This window comes from Squalius cephalus, assembly GCF_949319135.1.
Source record: "Squalius cephalus genome assembly, chromosome: 7".
In the NCBI taxonomy this organism is placed as follows: Eukaryota; Metazoa; Chordata; class Actinopteri; order Cypriniformes; family Leuciscidae; genus Squalius; species Squalius cephalus.
The window spans coordinates 6,992,358-7,002,640 of record NC_137128.1 but is presented as its reverse complement, the minus strand read 5'-3'; positions in this window follow the sequence as shown (position 1 = coordinate 7,002,640).

Genomic DNA, 10,283 nt, shown 5'->3' with positions numbered 1-10,283 from the left:
AAGTACTGTTTGTAAAGATATTGTAAGAGAACTATAAGCCCCATTGTGACTGCCCTACCCACACTGCTGTTAGTAAATCAGCCCCAACTGATTCTGGGGCTTGGGGCATCTTGGTTTTGTTAGATCTTAATGCTGCATTCAATACAATTTGACACACTATACTGTTGGACAGACTACATAGGTGGATTGGCCTTTCTGGCACTGCATTGAACATGGTTTACATCTTATCTTTCAGAACTACCTGGGTACTAAAAGATCTGAGTTGGTGCCATTTCAACAGTGTGTTCCACAGGGGTCAGTGTTGGGTCCTACTCTGTTTCATATCCATATGTTGCCTCTTGGGCTTATAGCGCTTTTTACAATACACCTCCTTTCAAAGCAGCTTTACAGAAAATGCATGAGTCCACATTACAATTTAGAGTGATCTGTTATCAGAGGAAACTGTCTAAATTATGTATTTCATAAATGTACATATACAAAATCACAGTTAGCAAAAAATTATTAATTTAAACAATGTAATAATTTAAGGCAGAAACAATGAGCTCATTGAAGTAATGAATACTTGTCTCATTAACAGAAGTATGGCCTGGGCTATCATTGTTATGCTGACGACACCCAGATTTATATTAGCACTCAGCCTGACTTGTATGCCTCTTAACTATCTCTGTTTGTTTGCTGTAAATAAAGGTGTGGATGAAACATAACTTTCCTAAATTAAATAGTTCTAAAACTGAAATTTTGTTAATTGGCACTCCAATTAGTTTAAGAACTTTAATCTTACCATGGACGATAGCCTAATGTCCCCTTGTGTCCAGGTGCACAATTCTGGTGTGATTTAAAAAAAATCTGTTGACTTTTAATACTCATACTAAAAATATTACTAAAGTTGCTTTTTTTTCTTTCTTTTTTCGCTATATCTCCCATATTAAGCCTGATGAATTGAGGCTTGATTACTGTAATTCACGTTTTGTTCCTGATTACTGTAATTCACTCACAAATTCTATTAAGAGGTTGCAATATATACAGAATTCAGCTGCTCGTGTCTTGACTTGTACATCTCGCCAAGAAATTACCCCTGTGCTTCTTCAACCACATTGGCTCCCAAGTCCCAATAGTGAATTAATTTTAAAATGATTATTTTAACTTGTAAAGCAGTGCATGGGTCGGCTCCAGCTTACATTTGTGATTTGGTTAAACCATCCATACCTTCTTGTTTTCTCAGCTCTGCTGGTTCTCTCTCTCCTCATCAGCCTCTATGTAAACTTAAAACCATTCTCAAAACACATCTTTTTAGTAAAGTTTTTAACTTGTAATTTGCTCTGTAGTGCAAGTCTTTAAAAGCCACAAAATAACTTTAAGGAACTGATCCAAATTTAATTTTGTTCAGATGTTACATCTGCAGACTGTGCATTAACTTAGCCCTCATTTGTATCGCCATTGTGCAAAATTAGAATATTCAGACACTAAAATGAGGACTCAAGGTAGCCAAGGTGGATAAGTTAAATTGAGTGGACCACAAGTAACTCTTTTAAAACTGGTGTCTTCTACAATATTGCTTTTGCTGTCACTTTAAAAATCAATAAACTAGAGTGGGCTTACGCCACGATAGTGCTTTACAGAATTTTTACCATGGATGAAAGGGGTTTACTGCCTGAGAACACATACATTGCACTGATAATCATGAAATGTTATTATGTAGCCTAGGGGGCAGGGCAGGTGAGCTGGGTAAATCAATAAGATATAATGAACTTGCACATGTGTTTAGTTGCAAGAACTCTATTTATAATTTATTAGCTGCATGGAAGATGACAGACAGAGACAGAAGTCTCTGCATTGTGTAATCTGTGTTTACAATGTGGTGGTACAGAGTCAGGCACTCACTGCATGCCACTCTGACCTACATTCCACAGCCTTGATATTCAGAGCATTTCCAAGCGATGTAAAGTTCACGTGACACAGTGTCATAATGCTGCTGATCTATAGCTGCGTCCCAATTCAAAGGCTGCGTCCTTCAAAGGACACAGACATCAAAGGCCACACCTTTGAAGTAATGAATCATGCTACTGATGTTAAGATAAAACGATTGCTCAGTCAACTCAGATTACACATTGCAAATTAGCTAGCTACCTATTAAGCCACTGAAATGTCTGTTCAGCAGAAACAAAGTCATCTCTGATGTAACCACACAAAGACAAATGAAGTCAAACTGAGATCCCCGGACAGCTCAATTAATAAATTATTTTGTATAACCTTACAGTTTTGAATCGGGGTAATGTTGGGAGACAGTTTTGAACATTGATGTTTTATGGACTTGCTCAATTACTTTATACTTGTTTTTTGTAATTTTTTTAACCAAAAAATGTTACATACTGCAGCTTTAGTGATGATCTACTAATTTACTAAACATAATATAAATTTGTAGATGATTAATAATTTATATGATTTGCTAATGTGGCGGTGGTACGAGGGCTAGGGTTTTAGCAGATCCAGTTCCCACCCATGTCCCCACCCTCAAGCTTTCTCCTCCTCTGGTCCTGCCCAGTCTCCTAACTCCATCTCAGCTGGTTCTGTCCGGCTCCCTGGTCCCGTCCCCTTCTGATGGCTCCGTCTAGTTCTCTGGCTCTGCCTCCTCCAATAGTTCCGTCCAACTCCATGGTTCCCTCGTCTTTGCTAGTGCCGTCCAGCTCCTTGGTTCCTCCTTCCCCACGGGTTCCATTCCATTTGGCTCCAACTGAGACTTTCCAATCCCCAGATCAGCCTTGTGGCATGGATTCCCTGGCTGCACCTCAGACCTCCGAGCCCATGACTCCACCTTGGCCTATCACTCCACTGGGCTCCTCTTTCCCTATGGCTCCTCTTTTGCCCTTGATGCCATTGGCTTTGCCTCGGTCTTCAGAGCCCCCAGCTCCACATCAGTCTTGTGAATTTATGGCTCTGCCTTGGCCCTCCAGACCAGCGGTGTCACCCTGGGTCTTTGACCCTTCGGCTCCGCCTGGGTTTCCATTTCTCCCAGATCTGCCTCTGGTTTTGCCTGGGCCCTCCGTCGAGGCTCCACCCTGACTCCTCCCTCCATCGTCTACGCTATTGGCTCTTCCTCTGGTGGGTCCCCCATGGTCTCTTCCTCTGCCACCTCGGCTTTATCCTCATCTTTTGTGTGTGAACCACACTGTGCTGGTAAGTAGATGATATATTATGAATCACTTATTTCACAATTTTGTGGTAGTATCAGTCACGCCCGCCGACAGGGGGGGACAAACGGGTCTGTTGTCCCGGGCCCAGGTTAGAGGGGGGGCCCAGAACTGGCCCCTCATTAAATTATGGAATAATTGAAAATTATTTTGTTTAAATAGGCCTATTTGTGGAAATAAATATGTAATATTTGAGTTACATAAAAGCTTTTTATTTGTTTTCTTCCTTATTGTCCTTGAAATAGTGGTCAAGAACCCCTCCACCCCCCAACACAAAAATGGTTTGGCCACTGATCAAAATTTGATGTTGTCATTTGATTTGAAGTTCAGTTCAGTTCAGTTCAAAATGTCCGATCAGCTCAAGTCCGGTGCTCAGAAAAGGAAAGAAAAGAGGAGAAGAAGAGAAGAAGAAAATAGAGCCCTGGGAGATTTTCTAAACAAATATTTAAAAAAAGGTGGTGACGGTGAAGCTGTAACTAGTAAAGTCAACGTAGAGCAAGGTAAGAAACAGCGCAGCCAACGTTTACGAGACTTGTTAGGGGTTTTCCTGCATTGAATTTTTTTTTTTAAGCAATTTTTTTTTGTCCTGCCAAAGCCTTATTTGATCGGTGAGTTATGTAGAATAGAATGAATTCGACTGCTGCGCTTGACAGGGCGATAACGAGCAGAGAGAGCCCCGGCCGCCGCGAGCGCGCACTAACGTCTTCAAACAACACCAGCGCTGTCTTGCGCTCTCTCCCTCGCGCATATTAATCAGTCAACTGACACGATAGTAAAAGGTCGGAAGACCGCAGTTGCACGTGGAGCATTGGGAGATTTTTCCTCTTCAATTACGCGGGGTGTGAATTGTGCTAAAAAAAACTTTGCCTTATCTTTTCCAAAAAGCGTTCCGCCCATTCAGCTGACATAACCACAATTTCAGTAAACGAAAAAACCTATCCAGTGATGAAATGTTTTCTGTGTTGACACAAATCTTGTGCGATGTCCTATAAACACCCGAGATAATCACACAATGCGTGCCGTATACGCAAACGAATGACTCCTTTGAACCATTCACTTTAATGAATGGTTAAAACAACTGATCTGTCCAACACTGAATTGGTGTATAAAAAAATCGGTCACACTTTACAATAATGTTTCATTTATTAAAGGTGCTCTAAGCGATGTCTAAGCGTTTTTTAGGCCATTTTTTTTTTTGTCACATACAGCAAACATCTCCTCACCATCCGCTAGCTGCCTGTCCCCTGAACACACTGTATAAAAAAAAACGCGGTCTCTGTAGACAACCCAAGCTCCACAAACAACAAGAAAAACCAACTGGGCTCATCCGCACCACGAAACATAACAAACTGCTCCAGCCAATAACCGACAAGAAGGATCTGGGGTGGGGTTTGGGGGGTTAGTGCGCGGATGAGGAGGAGGGAGGGTCCAGCTAGCCTCCATTTTGTTTGACAATACTTTAAACGTCAACTAGAAGTGAGGTCACCCAACATCACTTAGAGCACCTTTAAACTATAGTTAACTACATTAGTTGACATAGGCTACTATTAATAAACTGCACTTCTACAGCATTGTTAATTTTCATTTTAATATTTAGGCTATTAATAGCCTACATTATTGAAATCAAAAGTTGTATTTGTTAACATAGTTAATGCAGAGGATAGGAAGAGCAAGGGAAAAGGAGAGATCTGGGCGCGGGGGGCGGGGGGCCCATCTAAGATTATCTCGTCCCGGGCCCAGGCAAGACTGTCAGCTGGCCTGGTATCAGTATACAACAGAGGTGGGTAGAGTATCCAAAAACTGTACTGAAGCAGGAACTTATAGAGATATTTACTCAGAGTAAAAGTAAAAGTAATAATCTTAATAGTTACTTGAGTAAAAACGTATCCAATGAAAAAACTACTCAAGTAGCTAGTCACTAGTTACTTCGGAGATATATAACAACAAAACAATAATGTACCTAATACAAATAAATAAAACATCTCCAGTTAACTAGCAGGGTATTCATTTTGTTCGTTTGTTAAATAAGAGGCTTTCTAGGGCTGAAATGTGTTGTTTTTGAAACCAAGCTGAGCGCTCGTTGCCGCTGCTATCAATGGCGCGGATACAGTGTTCTCTTGTAGCTTGCACACAGTCTTCACTCGGACGCATGCTTCAATCTATCTCCATTGCGGAGACTCTCTATTCGTTCCGGTGAAATCACAAAACAAAATGCACACAAACGTGTCCCTGCTTGATATACAAACACTGATAAACATATTCGGTTTTGATGAGGAAAAAAAACTGAGTGCGGATTAGAACTCAGAATATCTGACGCACTTGGTAAACATAGACTATGAAAGGTATACAAGCGAGGTTCGCAGATCTATGGATTTATTCACATGAAAATTCTTGGCACTAACAATATATATTAGTAGATCTCATTTAATGGCAGAGTAAACCCAACTTAGTATTGAAATTGATTTCTGGACATTCTGGACACATTCCACTGTTTCAGTGGAAATTACGTCAACGCATCATACAAAGCTGCACAATCCAAGTCACTTCAGTCACTACACAATTATATGAGTTATGCTAATTGTAAATCAAAGGTGTGTAATGTGATCACAGGTGTTTTCAATTTTGTTGCATTGAATTTTGGGACATTGTTTTTTAATTGTTCATAAAAATGCATAAGGAAACTCTACTTCTCAACTCAGAAATAATACAGTTATTAAAAGGTGAGACAATTTTGAATAATTTGACATTTAAGTGATATGGCACAGGGAGTTTACTAACTTCTGTTGTATTTTGTACTTGTCCCCTACCAATAATAATATGGCCAAATACAATTTGTCATAAAAATATGACAAATATGGGGTCTTCTGGATGGTTGCACACTGACCTGAGTCAAAAGAGACCACCCCCAAATTGTCTGCTGAAAATTGTAATCACACTCTCAAACTTCCAAGCCTGGATGCCAGCCAAACTTAGCCTCGCCCACAACATTTTTAGGTCGGGAAGTTCGGTCTGGACTTGATCTGTTGTGGAGCAATTCTGCTTGAACCAGAGCTATTCGGACCAATCAAATTGTCAGGGCGGGCTTTATACGATGATGGACAGATGATCAACAGTAACGTAATCATCCACGTCACCAAAGAGCGCTTGGGTTGAATTCGTTTACAACAAAGATGACTGCCGCTGGAGAATTGAGATTTCACGAGTTCACACTTAAAAATAAGTTAGATAGAATAAATGCATATTTGGCGTGCTGTCCGAGGAGAGGCTCCGGGATCGGTATTTGGCCCGAACCCAAAGTATTCCCCCCGTATTCCAGGCTGTGGAAGAACAAGCCAAGAGTGAGTGGAGGGATGCTGAAAACTGTCAAGGAATGTTAGGTGAGTTGACAGAGTGAATACATATATGCTTCCTCTCATGCTGATAGGGTAGACATGTTAATTGTTTGATGACAAGTTGATTGGATTGATTATTTGAACGTGCTCCTGCCGAACTTTGTTTATAAAACATCATGTGTAGATTCCGCCATCGCGTCTGTTATAGAAGATATCGACAGCGCATTAATTTTAAAAGAGAAACAGAGAACCACGATCAAGGCATTTGTGAAGATGAATGAAGAACATATGTCACTTACTCTGTTGCTCTGATTGCTTGTAGGTCTATCCACTCCAGGTCTAGTACAGAGGCATTTTCTTTCCTGGCTTGGTGAGAAGGGTATTCCTACACAACCGGAGGCTGCAGTTTCAGGACCCCACTTCCAGGACCCAAGTTTTTTGTGACAGCACCACCTACCAAACTGGATCACCAAAAACACTAAGATGGACGACATGGACACCAATCAGACTGTGAGTACCAATATTAAATTAAGTTTTATTTCATAACGTTTAAATGAAGCAAAGTTTATATAGCCAAAGTGAGAGCTGCTAACTATGAATTAATAATTAATTCCCACGAATTTAGAATTTGTGTGCTAGTTTTAGGTCAAAACCCATTTAGCGAGCCATTTCAGTCGTGCAGTTCTCCATGAAGGTAAAGTTTTCAAACATGCAATTGGAGTTAAACTGTGCATTAAGCAGCATGAATTTTATGATCAGTTCCATTTGAACTCAGCACCCTGCCATAACCAGCACAATCCCAGCTCCGACATTTACAACCATCCCATCTCCAACAAAGACCATGTTAGCATTTCCAACAACAGTAACCACCACCATCCCATCTCTAACAACAGCAACCACCACCACTCTGCTAACCACCCCAAGTGAACAGATGCTAAGGGTCCGTGTGAAGGCAATACTAAAGAAAAAGTGTCCCATATGCCACCTTCTCATGCACAAGACAAATTTAAAGAGGCACATAGAAAGGAAGCACACAAGTAAACATAAGGACATCACAGCATCCTCCCACCTTCAGAATGAATGTATCAGTCTGGAGAATGGAATTTATACTGTCCACAAATCATTTCATGGTACCAGTTTACCTCTGCATGTTCTAAATAAAATATGGGGGGAAAATCAACATGTTTTCTGTGAATCACCTGAGTGCTAGGTGAACATGGAGTTGGCATGGAGGAGTGGGTTGAAAGCATATCAGTGCATACACCTCTCTCTCTCTCTCTCTCTCTCTCTCTCTCTCTCTCTCTCTCTCTCTCAGAGTTGAAGCCTACAGCCATTATGTCTGTGCAGCAACTGATGAAAAAGGAGGTATGTTTGGTGCTGTTGTTATTGCAAAAAATACATATATATATATAAATATACATTCTTGAATCATTCTTGAGTCTTGTCTTGCCTCTCTACAACCTTTAAAATATCTGGCTGTAATTTAGTGACTGCATATGCTGATTCCATCTTTATTTTACCTGATAATGAGCTAATTAGTTAAACTTAAGGAAGTTAATCAATATACAGTATAATTCAAGAAACTAAGACTTACTCCACTTTTTCAGTTGTTTAAAGATTGATATACATTTTTTCATTTATATTTTGTGTAAATTCATTTGTTTAAATTTAAAATTGTGACTCACTTTGTGTACACACTTTGTAATTAACCTCTGATGCATTTTGAATCAAAAATCACATTTATAAAAAAAAAATACTCCTGAGATTAAATATCTTGATACTATGTACAAAGTAACTTAGAACTGCGGTCCTGAAACTGCAGCCGTCGTATCATCCAGTTCGGTAGGTGGCGCTGTCACAAAAAAACTAGGGTCCTGGAACTGGGGTCCTGAAACTGCAGCCTCCGGTTGTGTAGGAACATACTACTGGGTTCGGTTGAAACAAGCTCCATAATCACAGCCCAATGGAGCAGTATCAGACTCATATTCTGACTAGAATCTGAGTATGACTATGTCAGGCTACAAACTTCCCCTAGTTTAAAAGCAAAATTCCTTATACATACTCATCATTCACAATTTAGGTAAAAAAACACAAAACCCCTTGATTACATGCACACCAGCAAACAGATGACACAGCCTACAGTAATCTCATATACCCCCCCCCCCCCCTTTTTTTTTGATTGAAAAAGGGTTTGATTAATATTCATATTTATTAATAGAGAGAGAAAAAACAAAAAAAACAGGGAAACATATGCAATGCTTTAAAGCTACAATATGTAAGATTTTTGTAATAAAATATCCAAAAATCACTTGCACAGTGTGATATATTTCCTGCAGTTGTGTACTTACAATATCCCAAAAGTTCCCAAAGATTTTTAATTCAAGAGAAATTCCAATTTTAAATAATGGCTCGTCCATGTTCACTTGTCGCCTGTCAATGACGTAATATCCGCGTTATCCCTGGTTTCCGCTCGTAACCATGGTGACAAACGTGGACAACTGCATTACGTCTAGCGGCACACTCATGCTCATGAAATGTCCTCATACCTTTATATCCGCGGGACTTGCATGTGGCGCTGATATCTGTCTCTCATTAGCAATCGCGCCATGCTTCATACCTCAGTCATGTTAAAAAATGTTTTCACTCACCCATAAACATTATTAGATCCTTCGGCATGACGACAAGTTCCATAATTCCGCTTATGCGTCATCAATCTACGCCTTTGTTATTGTAAGAGGTTAGAGACCCCTAGCGGCGGGAAAAAAATACATATTGTAGCTTTAATATAGTGGTTCTTAAACCACTGGTCAGGTCAGTAGCTCATTAGCAGAGACTCCGAGACCAGAAATGGGATTGTGAGAATCCGTGAACAGGGTTGAGCTGCACTGATTTGGAACACAAACATACAATTATAGTCTGCTATAATTTTATATGCCTGACTGACTCTTGGCAGAATCACAATCATGCTCCATTTATTTTCAAAATAATTGGTTTAGATGTTCATCCTCTGCCTGAACTAGACACTCCAAACAGAGTCTTCCAGAGACAGATGTGCAGACACATGCACTGTTTTAGGATGTGGGAATTCCACTCTTGAAATTGGAGCACAGAGAAAAGAGGAATTTGCAAGAGAGAGAGTAGTGGGCAGAGCAAAGACTTTGATCTGCAGTAGCTGCAAGCTCAATAACAGAGGGTTAAAATAGCTCAGACATCTTCAGGTTTTTTTTTTTTTTTTTTTTTTTTACGTCCATTCAGTTTGGGAATGCTCATTAGCATTGCAAATAGTGCTAGCAGTATTTTTTTTCAGTGGCACACCAAAATCCCATTTACTCCAACCATCAAATGTCTTTTTTAAAGGAATGAAGAAGTGCTTTTTACAGGACCTACAAAAATGGGCAACTGTAACTTGCATTTGAAATCCATCTTCGGTCAGTAAAAAAAAAAAAAAAAAAACGAAGAAAGATTTGCTTGCGGTCTTGCCACCAAAGATAGCCTGCGAAAAAATTTCTTGTCAGAAATTTCAGAAATATAGCAAAGTGTCAGAAATATAGCATTATCATCTCACAGTGTGTTTTCTGCTACGACCTACGTCTACTGATTAGGCAATAAAAAAGAAACATGAAATGGCGCATTGATCAACGCGACATGGCTCTAAAACTTCAAACTACTTACCTCAAGCTCCATTTGCAAGATTGGCATGCTGGTTTTTTTTTTTTTTTAACCTTTATTTAACCAGGAAAATCTCTCTGAGATTAAAAATCTC